This window comes from Rhinolophus sinicus, linkage group LG09 (assembly GCF_036562045.2).
Source record: "Rhinolophus sinicus isolate RSC01 linkage group LG09, ASM3656204v1, whole genome shotgun sequence".
Classification (NCBI taxonomy): Eukaryota; Metazoa; Chordata; class Mammalia; order Chiroptera; family Rhinolophidae; genus Rhinolophus; species Rhinolophus sinicus.
Genome location: NC_133758.1, coordinates 72,261,267 through 72,280,542, shown reverse-complemented (window position 1 = coordinate 72,280,542; position 19,276 = coordinate 72,261,267). Strand labels below are relative to the sequence as shown.

The 19,276-nt window shown below is 36.7% G+C and overlaps 1 protein-coding gene across 9 annotated transcripts in view; it reads left to right on the top strand.

The window, feature by feature from the left end:
• Positions 1-19,276, top strand: part of MAGI2 (membrane associated guanylate kinase, WW and PDZ domain containing 2) — a 1,294,930-nt gene that overhangs the window by 764,582 nt on the left and 511,072 nt on the right. The gene's annotated exons all lie outside the window — the stretch shown is intronic.

Genomic DNA, 19,276 nt, shown 5'->3' with positions numbered 1-19,276 from the left:
TGAGTGTCTTTAATTGCGCTGTTGTGGCTGTGTTGATGTCCTGAATGGATTCAAAACGTTTGCCTTTCATGGTCATTTTGACTTTGGGGAAGAGCCAGAAGTCACACATTGCCAGTTCCAGTGATAAGGTGGATGAGGACACACCATAATGTTGTTGTTTTCTGTTGTTGTTGTTTTTTTGGGGGGAAGGGGAACAGGACTTTATTGGGGAACAGTGTGTACTTCCAGGACTTTTTCCAAGTCAAGTTGTTGTCCTTTCAATCTTAGTTGTGGAGGGCGCAGCTCAGCTTCAGGTCCAGTTGCCATTGTTAGTTGCAGGGGGCGCAACCCACCATCTTTTGAGGGAGTCAAGGAGTCAAACCGGCAATCTTGTGGTTGAGCACCCACTGGCCCGTATGGGAATAGAACCAGCAGCCTTCGGCATTGGGAGAATGGAGCTCCAACTGCCTGAGCCACCGGGCCAGCCCCCATAATGTTTTTATTGGACAGAAATTGCCATATACCAGAAGCAAAGTGTGACATGGAGCGTTGTAATGATGGAGGATGAAACGTTTTGCCTATTTCATGTTAACGTGTTGTTCATGATCCATGATTTATGGCACACTTTAAAACACACCTTCTCTCAACCATAGCTCACACCCAACTGACTTCACTGAACAAGCTGAAACCTGTCACACACAGTTACTAAGATTTGATGTAAATCTTACCACTTCCCTTATTGAAGGTCCCTGCCTTTCCACTGGATGGCACTCGGCAGCAGCATCCCCTGTATTTTGTGATCACAACAGAAAGGCTCCATGTCACACATCACTACTGGTATGGCAATTTCTGTCAAATAAAAACATTATGGTGTGTCCTCATCCACCTTATTCACCAGGTCTGGCACCATGCAACTTCTGGCTCTTCCCCAAAGTCAAAATGACCATGAAAGGTAAACGTTTTGAATCCATCCAGGACATCAAGGCAGCAATGAAAGCACAACTAAAGACACTCAATGAAAGAGGACTTCCAGAACTGCTTTAGAAAGTGGCAAGATGATGTAATACAGAATTGTACACCTGAAATCTATGTAATTTTACTAATTGTCACCCCAATAAATTTAATTAAAAAGTGATTAATTGGGGAGAAAAGGTAGTTTTACAGTGCTGGTCTTCATATCAACAAATATGTTACATCTCTCCATTTGTTTGTTTTAATACAAAAAAAAAAGTGGCAAGAATGCTGGGATGGTGTATTTGAAGTGAGGGAGAGTACTTTGAAGGGTATTAATGGCAATGTGTCTTTTACTGTAATAATGTATTTTTTTAAAATTTAAACATTCACCATATTGTTTGATCATGCCTCATATGTGAAAAACAGAAGCAAAGGAAGCAAAAAATGTAAAGGAAATATGGGAGGGGTATGTTAAGCAGAATACAAGGGCATGTAAACTGCAAGACAAGGGGAAATTTTATAGAGCAGTCATTTTAACTACATTTTAAAACTTTATCGATGACATAAAATCCAAACACTATAAACCTGGATTCTTTGTAAAAAATTGGCTATTGCATGCAAATAAATTGAATTTGAATGTAAAAGAGAAACCAGAGGTAAACCAGAATAACATTTTGGAGAATGTTTGCACAAATAATGTTTTAGAAAACATTTGTAAACCAGAACACATTGAAAAACATTTAAGAGAAAATAGTGCTGACATTGTGCATATATATAAATATAAATATATATATGTATATGGGGATTGTCTTTTTTTCTCTCTCTCTCTTTCTCTCTTTACTCCCGTTCCTGGTTCTCCTCTCCTCTTATTCTCTTTGACAATCTGTCTCACCTCCCTTTGCTTACGGGTATTGCTCTGCCTGGCCTCACAAATTTGTTTGGTCTTAGTTCTTTTTCTTCTCAGTCTGCATATGTACCAATCAACTGGCTTACTCTTAAATCTGTATCCCCAACTCAGACCTGGTTCATGGCTCTGAACCTATAGACAGCCTCTATCTGTACTGTCCTTCAGAAAGACATAAACCAAGCTTCGCCTAAATTGAGCACAACATCTCCTCAAAACTTCTTCAGTAAATATCACAGCTACTAACACGATTGTCCAATGCAGAAACCTAGTAGTTAGCCTTGATTCCCCAGAACATTCGAGTAATCATCAGGTCTTTCCTATTTTAACCCCTAAACAACATCTCCGTAATGTGTCACCTTTGGTCTATTCCCAATGTCCCTTCCATTGTTTATATTCTCAGCATCTCAGAGAAGACCAAGTGTCCTTACTCACTTTTCTCTCTTGGTGCTGGAGTAATGTAATACCCTAATCTAATCATGTTACTTCTCTGCTCAAGTAGCATCCAGCAACTTCTCCAATAAATTCCTTTTATGTTATAGACTATGTGACATAGTCTATCATTCCTGGCACCCTCATTCCTCTTCATTTCACTAATTCCTCCCCAGCAAACACAACTTCCTTGAAATTGCCCTGAAATGTTACATTCACATACACAACAAGCCTTTGTATTCAGATTTCCCTCTGCTCTCCACCAGGGTCTGCTGGTGAAATCCATTTTTCTCCAAATAAGAGTTCAGCATGCTTTGTGCTCTGTGCCTCCTTGTAGGCTTCATCATAGTCATTATAGAATTATAATATTTTTGTCAGTTTTTTGTCTGTCTAACAGACTTCTAAACTCTTAGTACAGTCAATAGGATATAGTAGGTACTCAGTGAATCTTTAGAATGGTTAGATTAAAGAGTATTTCACTATGTAATTGTATATGCTCACCAGTGTTCGGTCCATGTAATGTTTCTCTTTGAAGAATCATATTCCAGTGTTCACTATCTCAGTGAATAACCCTTTATTCACCCATATGCATAAATTAGAATGCTAAGAGTTATTCTTGACATTCTTCCCCCTCACCTCCACATCCATTTTATCACCAAGGCCAATCAACATTACTTTCTAAACATCATTTGAATCCTTCCATTTCTCCTCAATTTCACCATGATTAGCAACCTATTCTACAAGGCATTATTTCTTCCTGGATTGCTGCAATAAGTCTTCTCAATAGCTTACGTACAGCTAGTCTGGCCTCTGTCCACTCCAATTGTCATATTGCATCCAGAATTATTTTTGCAGAATGAAAATCCAGACCTACTTCTCTTCCACTGTCACCCTCCCCACACACATACACACCCACATACAAAAATTCGTGGATATGGCTTAGATTTGCTCTTGCGAATATGGAATGCTTTTTCCTTATTGGGAGTATAGGAACATGAACTGCAATGGGCACACATGGAATATTATGCAACAGATTACACTCCTAATAACATGAATGGATCTTAAGAGCACAGTTCTAAAGAGAAAAAATAAACTCACTGATACAGAGAACAAATTGATGGTTACTAGAGAGAAGAAATGTGGGAGATGGGTGGAAAAGAGGAAGGGGATTAAGTGCACACTTCCAATTATAAAATAAGTCACAAGGATGTAATGTACAGCATAAGGAACAGAGTCAATAACATTATAATAACTATATACAATGACAGATAGTTACTTGATTTTGTAGTGATTACTTCGTAAGATATAAATGTTAACTCACTATGTTGTACACCTGAAACTAATATAATGCTATATGTCAACTGTAATTAAAAATAAATTTTAAAAGGGATAAATGAAATAATAAAAATTTTAAAAGAAACTAAATAGATCTACAACACAATACCGTTTACATTAATTTAAATGTATTCATGCAAAACAATTGATATCAGCAAGAATATATTCCAACCCGAAGTTATGTTTCTTATACCACGTGCTCCCATTCTCTGTTTTTCTCCTTACACCTGACATCTAACACACTTATGTTTTACTTACTTATGTCCTTATTTCTCTTTCTTCTTCAATATAAATGTGAGCTGCATGAGAGATTTAAATCTATTTGGTTCATGGCTGTTTTCCCAATCCCTTGAGTGTTGTTGGCACATTGTAGGTGCTCAAGAAATATTAGTCTAATGAATGAATTTTCATTTGATACATCAGAATACTTGTCTGTGGTGTCTATGTGGGATAATGGGGTTCAGTATGAGGATAAAAAGCAAGCTGTAAATCAATCAATCAAAAAAAGTCAACAATAAGGGAGGAGACCAAAATCCTTGATGTGATCTTCAAAGCCAGTCAGGTTCTAGTTGGTGTCTCTCTCTGGAGCATCAGCTCCCAGTGCTCTCCCTGCCAATCTATGTATCTCAGCCTCCTGCTCCCAGTTCTTGCAATGCACCATGTTCCCTCACAGCTCAGGGTCATCATGCCTGTAGCTCTCTTTGCCCACAGAGCTTTTCCTACGCATACTTCCCTCTCCCCAATAATTTGTTGCCTAGTTAAATCCCACTCATCCTTTAGAGACCAGCTCAAGGGCCACTTCTTCAAGAAACCTTTCCTGACTCCTTTAGTCCGAATGCTGCCATGAAATCCTGTAATCAGGCCTATATCTTTTGGGTATCCATATTTCTACATATCAAATATAGTTATGCATTTGATTTTATGATTTCATTAGTACCAATCTACCTCACCAGTCTATACACTCCATTAGGCCAGGGACCATTTCTAATTTTGATTATTATTGTACTTTTGGTGCCTAACACACTACCTGGCACACAGTAGGTTTCTTAGCCAGTTGAATGAATGAGTCTCTTTTTATGCATTTCTTTGTAGCCTTTAAGAAAATAGAAATGTTATCTGCCAGAATTTCCCTAAGTCCAGAAAGCTTCACCCTTTGACTTTTTTAGTCTATTTCAAGGTCACTCTTTTCAAAATGGTCTTCATACAGGTCTCATTGTCTCATCAGAAATGACCTCAAGGTCACCAGCCTAGGTAAGATTTCCCCAGAATAGTTGTCTAATGAAGCTAGAAGGCAACAAGCTTATTTTTTAATTAAGAAGAACCTATATTAAAGCATCTCTTATCATTACTTGCTCCTTTTAGAAAAACATTTAAGTTAATTATGTACAAGAAAATTAATGTTTCTTTTGCCTTTGAGCCAGATCCTGTGCCCTGTTCAGCTCAGAATTTTGTAAAAGATTTAGTACTTTTCATTATCAGTTTTCTTGGCATTCTTCACCATTTCTATCACTTTAATTGGAAAAAATACATGAGGTCTTTGATGGCTGAAAGAATGACTCCCTACACCTAGCAACTAGTGCCTGGCATTGCTTATTATGAAAGGATCTGGCTTTCCAAAATCACAGAGCTAAAGCTTTGATCAGATTGCTCTTAAAATCACCGTTAACTTTCCCCATTATTGTAGTTCTTGTTTAATCAATTAATTGAAACTCTTTTTCTGAAGCTGAAAGTAAAGATTAAATGAAATCTAATGAACAAAATCTATGTGATGTTTCCTTTTTAAAATGATGTTTCTCATCTATGTGTAGGTTTATTTTTTCCAATAAGTATTGGATAGAAAAGTTTTATCTATCTAAATGACCAAAATAAGCATAAAAACATTCTATGGAGAGACATTTTCCCCCGTTTCACATAATCATAATACATGGCTCTTTGCTAACATGGCCAATCTTACATGTCTACACTTCCCATCCCTTTCTTTTTTTCATTCTTGTGAAAATGCTCTTAGATTTAAACAAAGATACCCTTAGGTATAAGAACATTAGTATTTCCACTCAGTTTTGAGCATGAAGACTAAATCAAATGTTCACAAAGACATGGCTTCAAAGTATCTTAGACATGAAATCTCCGAAAAGGAGAGAAGAGGTGTTTAATCTTCTGGGAATTACATTGCATGCAGAGAAGGGAATGAGGTAAAAACAAAGGTTGTATTCTTCCAGAGTTTGGTTTAGAAAAGCTGAAGTATCATTACCTCTCCTTACAACTGTTGGGCAGTGGAACTGTCTGTGGAGCTTTGAATTGTGGGGTAAATTCTGATTGTGCCTCCTGTTCAAATCTAAAGAGACTCAGCTAAGTAGAAACCTGGCATTTCTACCTCATAATGACAAGAAGTCGGCTTTTGTGACCATTATATTATGTGCTTGGGAATAGCCCAAATGATATACAGTCTATCCAAGCTTAATATTTTCTGCTTGTATTAATTCTTTTTTGTTTCCTTCTTGTAAACCCTTCAAAATGTGTTACTATGTCTCACAGGTTACATTGCAAAGTATAAAGATTTAGACTTCTTTGCTTTAGAAAAGGGAATTTGGGGAAACTAATTTTTTTTGTGGGGTGGGGGGAGCAGATATCATTTTCCAAAACATTCAGCCATTGAAATTTTAAGAAGTTAAAATTACTTTAATTTCCAGTTGGGATGTAGAATTTGAATACCTCTTAAAGATGCTCCTAAATACTGAAAGAAAACAGTATTTTCACAATATCTCAAAGAGTTACCAGTACACGGATTCTTGCCCCTCTCAGGATAGAAATCAAGAGGGTGGGCAAAATAGCACTGTAAGAGAGAAAGGTTTATTAAAGTGAAAGCTATGGTAGATGTGCCAAGGGAGCACGCTCCTTTGGAGAATGGATGTAGCTCGCCGAGGTTTACAGATGCAGCGGTTTTTTGGGCTCTTGGGGAGAAAGATCACCCCTTCCTCTTTCCTTTTTTCCTTGCCAAAGTATGTTGAGGCTGGTCCATCCCTGCACCTGCACAGTGTACCTATATGCTACTTTATGTATCTGATGTCTCATTAGCATATAAATCTCCACTCAGGGTGTGTTTTTTTACTCTGATAATGAGGAAATGTTAACCATAGGACAGCTTTTTTCATCATTGCATATTTTCCTGGGCCTGCTTATGTTTTCTGCCATTACAATGCTCTCCTCTCACTGCTTCTTATCCACTGAGGGATGTAACTCAAGGTTGTTTTCCCCAGCTGCAGGCTCCAGCCACAATGACTACTGGCTACAAAAGGGAACAACCAAAATTTCCTGAGATAAGGTGCACAGGAGAAGACCTATCTTATAAAATATATAACATGGTGGTCTTCAGCCAGTGAATTTCAGAAAGAATGCCAAGAACATTCTTGTTAAACAAATAATTATGAATGATTGCCAAAATGTGACCATTATATTATGTCCCACATTACCAAATCCCACATTACCAAATCTTTGGGACCAGTGAGAGGAATATTTAGTTTACTGAAATGCACACTTGCTTTACACTAAAACATAAGGATGAATCAGATCCAAACATTAAACTTACATCTTTCTGTAAAGTATTGCCACATAAATACATTTTCCTTTATTCTTATTTTGTCATAGTAATATATGAACATATTAAAAAACCCTAGTAGTGCAAAAAGGCCAATATTTCATAACTAGAATGTTCTGCTACACATGTCACCAACCCACATTCTCCTCGTTTGAGGCAAACACTTTCAACTTCTTTAGTAACTCAATCTGATATGTGACTACATAGTCAGAAACAATATTCTTGTACTGTTATTTGTTGGTTAATCAATTTTAGAAATTGCATTTGATTCCCGACCTAGTATATGATTTTTTAGATTTATTTTCCACATACACATGCACACACCCATCCATTCCTCTTCCCCTCATGGGTAATCGCAATTTTTCATTAAATTCACCCATGATTTATTTTATTATGGTTATGTAAATATTATTCACTCCTGAGACAAGTGGTGTACTATGATTTTATATATCCTTTTTCTAATAAATTAATAATTGCTTCATTTTAACGTTTGCTTAATTTTCTAAGTGTGTATCGCTGAATTTTCCAAATGCACTAATACATTTTTAAAATGCTGGTGGATACTATTTTCAACATATGCACATAGGATGATTTATAAATTTCTTTTTTCCCCATCTTGCTTCAATCTGTTGATCATTCTTTTGTATGGCATCATGTTTTTATTTCATGACTATAACATCATTTCAAAATTTTTTTCTTCTGTCTCTGCTTCCCCCAATTTCTACTTTTCTGTTTGTTTTGATCTCTGGATGTTGGAGATTTCTATAGAGGTCAAGTGATTTTTGTGTGAGCATATTCCAGTGTGAGGCAGTGAGAGGAAGGTTAGAGGGATTATACTCTTCGATGTTAAGGAAAAGGGCTGTTGACTGCTGGGCTTCTTTCAGGGGGTCTGACCAGCAGCCTGGCACTCATCACGGGGTAGGGGGAGCATCTCCAAACTTAATCATAAGAAGGTCTTTCCTAGGACCATTCATTTCTCTAGAGAAGAGTATTCTAGTCTCCTGCCTGGGATGGGGCATGCCTAGTGCCCTTATTCTGGGAGACAAGTAAGGGAAAGTGCTGACAAGCCTGAATTTCAGTGAGCAAACTTCTATTTACTGTCCTGTTTACTGCTTTACACTTCCGCCCAAAGTGCCTTGCGGGGTTCCAGTATGAACTCGTTGATCCTTTTTTGGTAACCCCATGCAGGCTCTAGATTCCTGCTTGTTATTTCTGCTAGGGTTAGTTAATGCTCTTCCAACTAATTTTTTTCTTCTAAAATTTCACTGTCATCCTTAATCTGCTCTTCTCTCCTTTCCTTTTCTTTATTCTTCTATTATCATTGTAGTAAGACTTTGGAGTTAGACGAGGGGGTACAGTTGTGTTTAATTCTTCATGTATTTATCTAGATCAATTTAAAAGATAATAGCCTTTCTTGAATGAGTTGCCCAGATATTTACAAATAATATCGTATTTCCTTGGTCTTTAAGAAGGGAATCCAAGGGCGAACATTTTAAAAGATCAACTCAAGATACCAAATTAGGGGAAAACATGAGACCTGGATACTGGAATTACTTGAAGTCAAACAGGGCATATTGCAGTATACGTTCCAAATCTAGAGGTATGTCCGTACCTCTCACTGTACAGGTAATTGTTATTATTCACTGGAAGAGTGGAGTGGAAGGAGAAATAGTCACACGTTTTGGTAACAATTAAAATGTTAAAATCGGTATTTCTGGTTTTATAAAAATGTTAAGTTAGTTCAGACTTGTCTATTTTATTCATTCTGGCCATACTTGGCTCCTGGATTCTGGATATTTGTCATAGAGACTGAGGAGAGGGATGAAATGGTTATTACTTCATGGATTAGGAAGTTTCTGGTTTGCTTCACATGCTAGATTATGAATGGCTTTTTATACAGATATTGAAATAAGTTTGATAAAGGTGAAACTGTGCATTCAAAATATACAAAAGTAGAAATGGATGATGGAAAGGTAAGAAATCAGATTTTATACAAATCACAAAAAATATAGCCATATGGAAGACTTCATTCCAAAATTTGATTTTTACTTGAATAGATCTTAGTGGTGGTCAAGTACGAGGTCATATCCTAGAAGTGCGTGCGACACTAATACTTCAGTATTTTAACTGTTACATATAAAGTTTGTATTCACTTAATTATACCAAATCTACATTTTCAACCAAGATCTCTCCTAAACTCTGGCCTATGAATCCAGAGCCTCCCTGAAATCTCCTCTTGAAGGCCTCATAATAATTCAACTCAATATGTTTGAAACTAGCTCATCTTCTTCCAAACCTCTCCTGGGGTACTTACCTGTCCTGTCCCTGTGAATGGTACCTATTTTCCCAAGCCAGAAATGTTTTTATCAACTTTGATTTTACTTCTTTACTACAAATAATCAAACACTATATCCTTGTACAGTCCTACTTCCTGAGTTATTCCTCAAACATGTACACTTTTCCTATCTCACTTTCTAAAATCTTGCCTAATTTAAATGATCAGAATCTTTATTTAAATCAAAAGTAACACCTCCCAACTGGTTTTCCTGTTTTCAGATTTTCCACTTTCTAATTCCTTCTCCACACTGTAACCAGAGTGATTTTTCTTTACTGCTAATCCAATCATTCACTGCCTTGCTTAAAAATCCTCAGGACTCCTCCTAGCCTTCCAAATGAAGTTCAGACTCCTTGATAAAGTTTACTTAACCAGCCTATCCTCTGCAGTGTCATGTCCTCTCCTCCACCCCTTCTTCAGATACTGAGTTTTAAGTCACCATATTTCCCCAAGTGGGCCATGCCCTCTCATAACTCAGTGTTCTCTCTGCTTAGACTCCCTTCACACAGTTATCTCCTCACCACCATTCTCTATCAGACTAAACCCTTCTGTTTAAGACTTCACTTAGACACCACTTCGCCCAGCAGCTTTCCCCAAATGCCCAGTATACTTCCAGAGCTCCCCATACTAAACTCGTCTTATTTCGTTCACAATACCTATTGAAGCTCTTAATTTATTTCCGCAGCCATTAGACTACCTGGTCTTTGAGAATATATAGTTTGTTTTATTTGCCACAATATCTCTAGAGTTTCCCATACTTTCTTCATAAAAGACATTCAGTAAATATATTTTAAATTAATAGATGAACAAATTTAGTCATTTAATGTTGAATAATTCTTCTTTGAAGACAATCCCAGGAAGACAGTTAAGTCCAAAATAATTCAATAATTAGAAGTGGTTTTTAGAATACATTGTTTTTACATTGTATTCTATGTCTATTAAGATGGTGAAAATAAAATAAAAATAAAGACGTCACATATCTATTTTTCATTGGTTATTACATAGACTACAGATTTTACCAAGTGAATGATTCTGTATGGTGGAGAAAAAGTCTCAGATATCACAAAGATTCTAGGAATATTGGATTGAAGATTCTACAAGAAACATTGTAAAAATATATTCAAGCAAAACCAAAATAGTTTTTTCTCAAATCCCTACTGCAATAAATGTCAATTTAACCGTTAAGATCAATTGCATTTGGTTAAAGAAAGATGAGAAGTGTAAGGACAATTTATGTATCTCAAGAGTCTACCAAATATTTAAACCATTTAATAGTGTATGAATGAGCTTTACGTTTTCCTTTATTTCTCTACTTCTTGTATTACTGGCCGGGTTCTTTGATTGAAATCCTAGGGCCTGGGAAAACCAGTTTTTTAGCTTTCTGTATGTGTATTTGAATTGGTTAGCGTCGTTGGCTATGACTGTATTGCAGGTTAGTCAGAAGTCAGTAGGATCATGATCCAAACCTTCTAAAATTAGGCATGATACCCCAGAGGAATTCATTTAACTTAGCAATTTTATGTAAAACATTGTTACAAAAATATGTCAGATTATCAATAATTTTAGGACGTATCATCATAATATTAAAAATATCAAAATGTGTGCTCCTTCCTTTCCTCCCTCCCCTTTCCCTCTCTCCTTCCCTCCCTCTCTCCCTTTATACAGACATTTCATTTACAGTGTATTTTGCATTAAAACTTTTCAAACGTCTCTGCTCTGGGTGTTTTGTAATGCAGGTCGAAGGAGAGGACTTAGAAATAGAAAAGACAAATTACAGTAGAGGAGATAAACCAATTTTATTGTCCATCATTATGATATACAAAACACTAGAAATAATAGATTGGTAGAGAAGAAGCAAGTGAATAGTAAATAAGAGGGCAACAGAAATAATTTAAATTTGAATTATTTTCCATGATATTAGGAGGAGAACAATTTCAATGTACTTGTCTGGCTTCAGAATAGGTTTTGTTAACTGGCCAAAGCCTGCCATAAAATTAAGGTGTTCAGTGTCTTGTCTGCTCTACTGACTCTTGACAAAACCTTTGAGGTCTTTAAGAAAAGAAATTTCCTTTCCTTCCTTCCTTCCTTCCTTCCTTCCTTCCTTCCTTCCTTCCTTCCTTCCTTCCTCCCTCCCTCCCTCCCTTCCCTCTCTCTCCCTTGCTCCTTCCTTCCCTTCTTCCTTCCTTCATAATAGAGATCTTTTTGAACAATTATTCTGTTCTAGAAACTAAGGATACAACAGTGAACTAGACGAGGTTGCTGTCCTTTTGGAAAGTATTTTCTAATAGGGAAAGTTTTTAGCTGTGATCCTAACTCATGCACATTCTTTTTGATCTCTATCCATAATCCACTAAAGGAGTGCGGAATTACAGACACTTTGGGGTTATAATTCCTCTAGATTTGAAGAGTCCTAAGGACAAATAAAGAATACATTGGTGTCTCTGAGTTCATGTGCTCCATCTGAGAGCCTACCGTCATAGTCAGGACACTTAGCCAAGATATCCTCTGATTCCCAAGATTCTACTTTTCCCTCTCATCAAGGCTTAAGTACCTCATCAGAGAGCCTTCTGTTGCATTTCATATTCTCCAATGATTGTTACTGCTATACAGCGACTAAAAATAAAAGTAATTCCCATTACACTGGTTGCAGTGGTAATATATACCTGAACTGAGTGTATAGTTTTCTTTTGAGGAAAACAGAATAGAAATCAAATGAATTCGTATATTCTAGGTCAAACTCACATTTGGTATAATTTCTCTGAAACTTGTTTCTAGTTTAGGTAACAGAGTGCAAAACATGAAGTTCCTTGCTTTTTAAAAGCAGTAATTAAACTTGATAGATGAGAGAGTAAACACACCTTAGCATAGAGATGGTTTAAAAGGAAAGAAAATTTCAGAAAACAGTACAATTTCTTGAGCCTAATTTTATTCTGAAATCAAATACCACTTTAAATGTAGGCACAATAAAATATTTGCCTTTCCACAGGTTATATATAGTTTCACATTAAGATAATTTGTTTTTACTCTGACTCCAAACAGCACGACACTAAATTGGTAGAGAAAAATTATAGGAAACGCTGTCCAAAATCTCTAGCCAAATGAAATAGCAGAGGCTAGCAAGGGGTAGGAATTATATTATAGAATTTGAGGACATTGTCTTTAAAATAGCAAGCTTATATCTGAGCTCTATGGTTCGTCACACACTCTGCTAGCAGAGTCCAGAATTCTGATAATGCCAGAGGACATGTACGTGAAGTCGGATGCAGGTGGGTTAGAAAAGAGGACGTCTAAGCACACTCAATCCTGTTAGTGTAGGGAAAGCCAGAACTACCTCACTTCTGTGAACATGTGCAAAAGGCGATTCTTAGTAGCCACTCACCCAAACCTCTGAATCTCCTATGTTGTCTGAAGATTGAAATTGAGAATTTATATCCTTAACGAAAGCAGCTACCCTCAACGATCATTTCAGTACCATAGTTTCAATGCATTTACTCTGAAGCCTTAATGAATGACAGTAAGAACAAAAGTTCTCAGACCTTGGACAACGTTTAAGGAGGTGTGGAAATTTGGAAACTATATAATAAGAATTTGAATTTCAATAAATGTCTTTAGCTTCTGTGTTGTTCTTGGAGACATCAAGCCCAAAATCATGTCTTTTGCATTCCTGTCTCCATTTAGAAGATAAACAAGAGTCGGCCATCTTCAAAAGAAAGCTCACGGGAGAGTTATAGCATGCACAGTATTGAGGCCTCCTTTCAGTTTCCATGCTATTCTAGTTCTAAAACCAGAGGCCCAGATTAATTTCCCAGTGAAATGTCCCCCATGTAAGTTTTCTCTGCCTTCAGTCCCATCTACCTGCCACCAGACTGACATGTCAGATATGCAACTCCAATCTTAGTACTTCCATATTTAAAGCTTCTAATTGCTTTAAAAAAAAAAAAAGAAAATCAGAAATTTTCAGTATGACACTCAAGGTCCTCTAATTTGGGACTCTTACAATGTGTGCAGCCTATGTTCTCTGGCCATTGTAATTTCAATTTCCCTCAACATGCCCGCTTTCCCAAAGCACAACCAGAATTTCCTCTCCTGACAATCCATGCAAATAGTCATCTGCTGATTCCCTTAGACAACAGAGTATTATAATTTAGTGTCGTTTCCTGTTTGGATTTTAAGTTTTTTCTCTTCTTTCTAATTGATTTTTTTCTACTTTCACTATTTCCCTTTGTGATGAATGTATTTTTCCTTTTAAGTGCTCTCTCATGTAACATATTCAATCAAGTTCCTTGGTTTTCCAAATACCACCCTTGCAGGGTCTCTTTCTCCTTGCTTTATTCAGAGAGACTGACTCTCTAGACCTGCTACACAGTTGTCATCATGATTTCTGGGTTGGATACAGTTTTCTGGGTTCTGTATTTTTTTGTTCTTCTTGTTTGGTCTTTGAGCTTACTGAAGATTAGCTGAAGTAAATTCTTAATCAAAGCTCTTTGCAAAGTAAAATTTCTGAGTCTGAATCTGAAAGTTTGCCCTTACACTTCATAGTTAGAATTCTGTAGCTAGTTAAATTATTTTTTCTCAGGACTTTGAATACTTGGTCCACTCTCTCAGCAGTGTTGCTTGTACCATTCTGATACTTATTCCTTTTTATCTGCTTTGTTTTGTTTTCATTTTTCTTTCCTCTCTGCATGTTTTTAACTTTTTCTCTTTGCTTTTGGTCAGGGATTAGTAAACTAATGGGTACATGGGTCAAACCCAGCCCACCACCTGTGTTTTACATAAAGTTTATTGGAACACAGCCATTTACTTACATTGTTTATGGCTGCTGTTGTTCTACAGCAGGAGAGTAGAGTAGCTGTGACAGAGACTGTATGGTTTACAAAGCCTGAAATATTTACTCTCTGGTCTTGACAGAAAAAGTTTTTTGACTCCTGGTCCTGGTGTCCTAGAATTTCACAATAGCTACCGATGTTTCTTTTTTAAAAAATGTATTTGTGCCAGGCCTGCAGTGGATCACTTCCATTTAAAGAAGTGCTTTTTTAGCTCTGGAAAATACTCTTTTTTATGTTTCTTTGCAAAGTTCTTCCCTCATGTTTATGATTCTGTCTGGTACCCCCATTAGTCAGATGTGGTCTTCCTGGATTGATCTTCTGAGTCATCTATCTTTCCTCAGATTTTTCTCTCTGTTTGTCCCTTTGCTCCCTGATATGAAGAATTTCCTTGTTTTTATCACCCAATTCTTCAGTTACATTTTTAAAATTTTATCTATCATAGTATTTTTTAATTTCCAAGAGTCTTTTCTTCTTCTCTTGTTTTTATTGTTTGCAACATCTTTCTCTTGTTATATTTTCCCGATTCTTATGTTTTTATCATTGTTCTTTACATTTTATGTTTTAGGCTTTTCCGAAAAGAGGTTCATTCTTCACAGCCTGTTTCTATTTGAGAATGAGGTACTAGAGAAGTAGAATGTGATCCCTGTCCACACATTTATAGCTTCAGTTTAGGGTGAGTGGGTAGGGTGAGGTGTTAGGCTGCCAGCCTTAATTTTTTCAGGTCCCAGTTGCTTCATTTAAGAGAGATTTACCCATGTTCCAACTCCTATATTGCCTTTTTAATTCTCATGAGAACGATCTGTTTATTAATTTCTTTGGCTAGGAACTAAATGGTTGTTAGGGTTCTACCTTTGTCTTCATATATTATCCTGATTTCATTTACCCAGGGTCTTCTCAGTCCCAGGCGTCTTGGGTTCTGTGGAGCAGACATGCCACTCTCCCACTTGGACGCAGCCCTTCATCAATATATTCTACTTTGTGGCTATATATGACTACATTAGCTATCGCTCTATCCATTCTACTTTCCAGAATTTTAATGAGATCTCTTGCTCATTTCTTGTCTTTAGCATTGTAGATTAAAACCCCTTTATATCTTTTGCAAGATTTTTATGAGGTCTTTTTGAGAGAGAGAGGAGAAAAACACGTCCTCAATAAACCTTCTTGAAATAGAGTTGCTGGGTCTCTCTTGATAGCATGTAAAATTTCTTAAAGCATTTTCTATATCCAGCACTTATAACATTTATTTCTTTCTTCTTCATGTTTATTTATGTATACATTTTCTTTTCTCTCTAGACCATAATATTTTTGTAGATTAGATGAATCTAGGCACATAGAGTGTGTTCTTAATAATTTTTGTTGAAGGAACATATTAATGGATATAGAGATGTAAGTACAGGGGAGGAATCTATCGGAGAACAGATATAACCTGTTATTTGGCTAGAGTATTGCAGTCTAAGCACCGTTCATTTTCTTCTTTTCCCCTGGAGATACAAATGATCCTTATATGTCCTTACATTTGGTGCAATTCTAAAGAAAGAAAAGTAAATTGTGTTGCCCCTAAAAATATCTCAAGAATGTTCTTCATTTTATATGGTTAGCCTATAATGGAATCAGTCACCACAGCTTTTCCACTTTGGTTTAATAAACACAGAGTCAAATACAAGAAGTATTTCCTAGCTGAAAGAGATAAAAGGTAAGTGGCTTGAATGGTTTTCCTGTGGTATCTAGAGTGAAGACCCACATCACTGGCAAAGAGTGATTGCACTGGTTTCAATTATAAGGAAAACCAGCCATAGTAAGCAATAGGAACTTCAATTTTTAGGAGAAAGCTAAATATGAAAAACTTTCTACTCTCTGTGATCACCAAGGGAGTAAGCTGTGGAGTTCAAAAAGATGACCGAAGGCTCTTGAGTTATACTATTCACCCTTGATGAGGCCCAGAATCATCTCTAGAAGAAGCAGGTCTCTTGAAATCCTCTAGACTGGAAGTCAGTAGAAGACAGTCTTCTGGAGTGGAGAAGAAGGCAGCGTTAGCATTCAAGGGCATTTAGCAACTCAGTGACTGGTGCTTGGATGGCTGAAACGTCAAGTCACTATGCTAAGAACATCGATTAATTCATAATTTACATAGATTATAAATCTACAGACCTTAGAGTCTCCTGCAAGCAACTTTATGTCCTGCCTCACCCTAAAAAATAAAAGTATAATTTTAACTGTGTCTTCCCTCTTCAAATTGTTCACCATTGCTCTAGGGAACACAAGTGAATTTGTGTTTTATTACCTATCTCAGTTTATACTGTTTTCTGAACTGCAGTTTCATAGTGGTTTGTCAATATTATCTTTCCAAAAGGAACTAAGCAAACTGCCAGGATGCATTTTGAATGGCCTCTTGGTGATAATTAAAGTGTCATTTATGAAATAATAGCCTGCTTGTTTTACCTGACTTCAAGTACTGGCTCAGTTTTACTTAGACTGCATTGCTCTTTCCATATTGAAGACCTGTAATTAAAGTCATTGAGGAATGCTGTATTTCTTGAAGTGTAATAAAACTGCAGAAAAATATGTGCCTTCTCCAAGATGGCCTCATTTGTGGAGCCCTTCCTCTGTAGTTTAGATCACACCTGGTGACTTTTGGCTCTCTATTCTTTCCAGCCAGATCTCCCACTATAGGGAAGGGTCAGAAATTAGTTTCAACAAGTTATCTTATTGTGCCCACCAGGAACATCTCCCTATCCTTGTATAGAAAAGTGGTGGTGTAGGATAGCAGTATTTTGAGAGGAAATGTAGTTAAGTGTTCAGACTCTCGAGCCATTTGACTGTGTCCAAAAACCAAATCCATCACTTATCAACTATGTACATTCTGGACAAGTGACTTAATTACTTTGTTCTCAATTTCTTCTCCTGTAAAGTGGGGATAATAGTCCTTCCCTCATAGGGGATTTTGAGAGTTCATTGATGTAAAGTGCCTGGATTAGTGCCTGGAACATAATACACACTATGCAAGTGTGAAACTTTATTGTCATCATCATTCTTCTTCTTATCATGATTAAGATTAGAAAAATACTTACTTGGTTAATTTTTGAGTGTCCACTTCAAAAGACTCTGAGCCAGACCCTGTAAAATTACCAAGATATAGCTCTGAGGTAGGTTAGGAGTTTTGGTGAAAAATAACAATTCTTTGTGGGTTGAACACGTAGGAATCTTGCTAGAAGGAATCCCAGCTGTGGCCTCGTGGAATGAACCTGGTCCTGGTAGTCAGGAGGTTGGGAACTCCAACCTGTGCAGCTTCCTGGTGTTGAGCAACTCTTTGTCCTTTGTCACCCTGTTTCTGTTTTGTAAAGTGTGAATTTTGTACTAGATGAACTCGGAGGTACTTTTCAGCTCTAAAGTCCTGTCTTTTTAATCAATTCTTTGTAAATCAAATCACATTTTGAGTGCACTGGGAAAATTTGCCACTTAAAAGAGAACACTATGATGACTGGAAAGTGCTGTGTTATGGCACATCCTCCCTGTTGATTCTGGCTTATAAATGTGCCTGGTCAAAAATCAAATTTATTTACAGCCAGGAGACCTGTGTTGCTATTTCACAGATGCCTGACACGGGAAGGAAGATGGTCTAATATGACCTGGACCAGTCCTCTACAACAAGGTTGCAGCTTTCTCTTGGCAACACGAGTACACCTGCGTGATGCAAATTGTTAGACACTGACTTAGCACCCTTCTTCACTCCTGGAGTGTTGCCCAGATTCTAACTTCCATTTGCACATATGTTATCTGCCTCTACCTCCTACTGAGTCATCTCCCCCTCTCCCTGACACACTTTGGCTTATAATAACTATGCATATTTCATATCACCCAAGGGATTTTGAAGTTATTAATTAAATTAAATTCACTCCTTAGGGGAAAACACAGGCACACTAATTCATGCTTTGAAGGTAAACATTTAATTTTTCTATGCCAAAGAAAATGAAAAGGGAAGAAATATAATAATTGAGATAAAATGTTCCCCTGGATAATTGTCATATAACAAAGATGATAATTAAAGTGTAGGAAGGGGATAAAAGAGGACTAACTGAATAAGCATCTATTCTGGGAGGCTCCTAATATTAGATGTTTCTCAGCAATGTTTTATTTTCTCTCTAGAAGATAAGCATTGTATTCCTTTATTTTTTTTTTTAAAGTTCCACAAAGATACCTTGCCCAACATCACACATAGCCAGTAAATACTGGAACACTGAAATGTGACATCACCACAAGAGGCTTCATACTGTTTTCTGCAGGTCTTCAAGGCACCCATTTTGTAATTTAAAAAAAAGAATAAAAGAAATTACACTTTGTTCATCTGCAACCAATATTAACTAACACACATTTTAATATGAGAATTTATATTTTTATGGACCAATACGTTTATAAATTCTGAACCTTTAATTTTAAAAGAGTGGTTATCGTATTTGTAGGGAAAAATTACTTTGAATTTACCATATCCTTATGATTTTAAGTTTGGGGAAGATTCTTTTGTGCTACTGCCAAATATTTGATGCCTGCAATTGAAATCCAGGCAAAAGTGGAGAATAATACATGACACCAGTAAATAAAATGTAATCAGATGGCTAACGCCTAATCTACTGGTTGAGTCCTCTCACCCAAGGAGGAGGAAAATTCAGCTGGATTTTATAAAGGTGCTAAATTTTATTTGCAAATGGAATCCGGAAAACACGTCCATTTCAGATGCTTTTTTGAAAACAATAACTGAAATGGATTTAACTGGAAATTACAGATAGTGCTAGGTAGTAAGAACTGAACCATATTTTTAAATGAATTGCATTTAGATAACTACATTAACTTAAATACAATAAGCAATTTACAAATAACACACAGATATAAATGCTCTGTGTGTGGTTCTGTTTTTAGCTTCC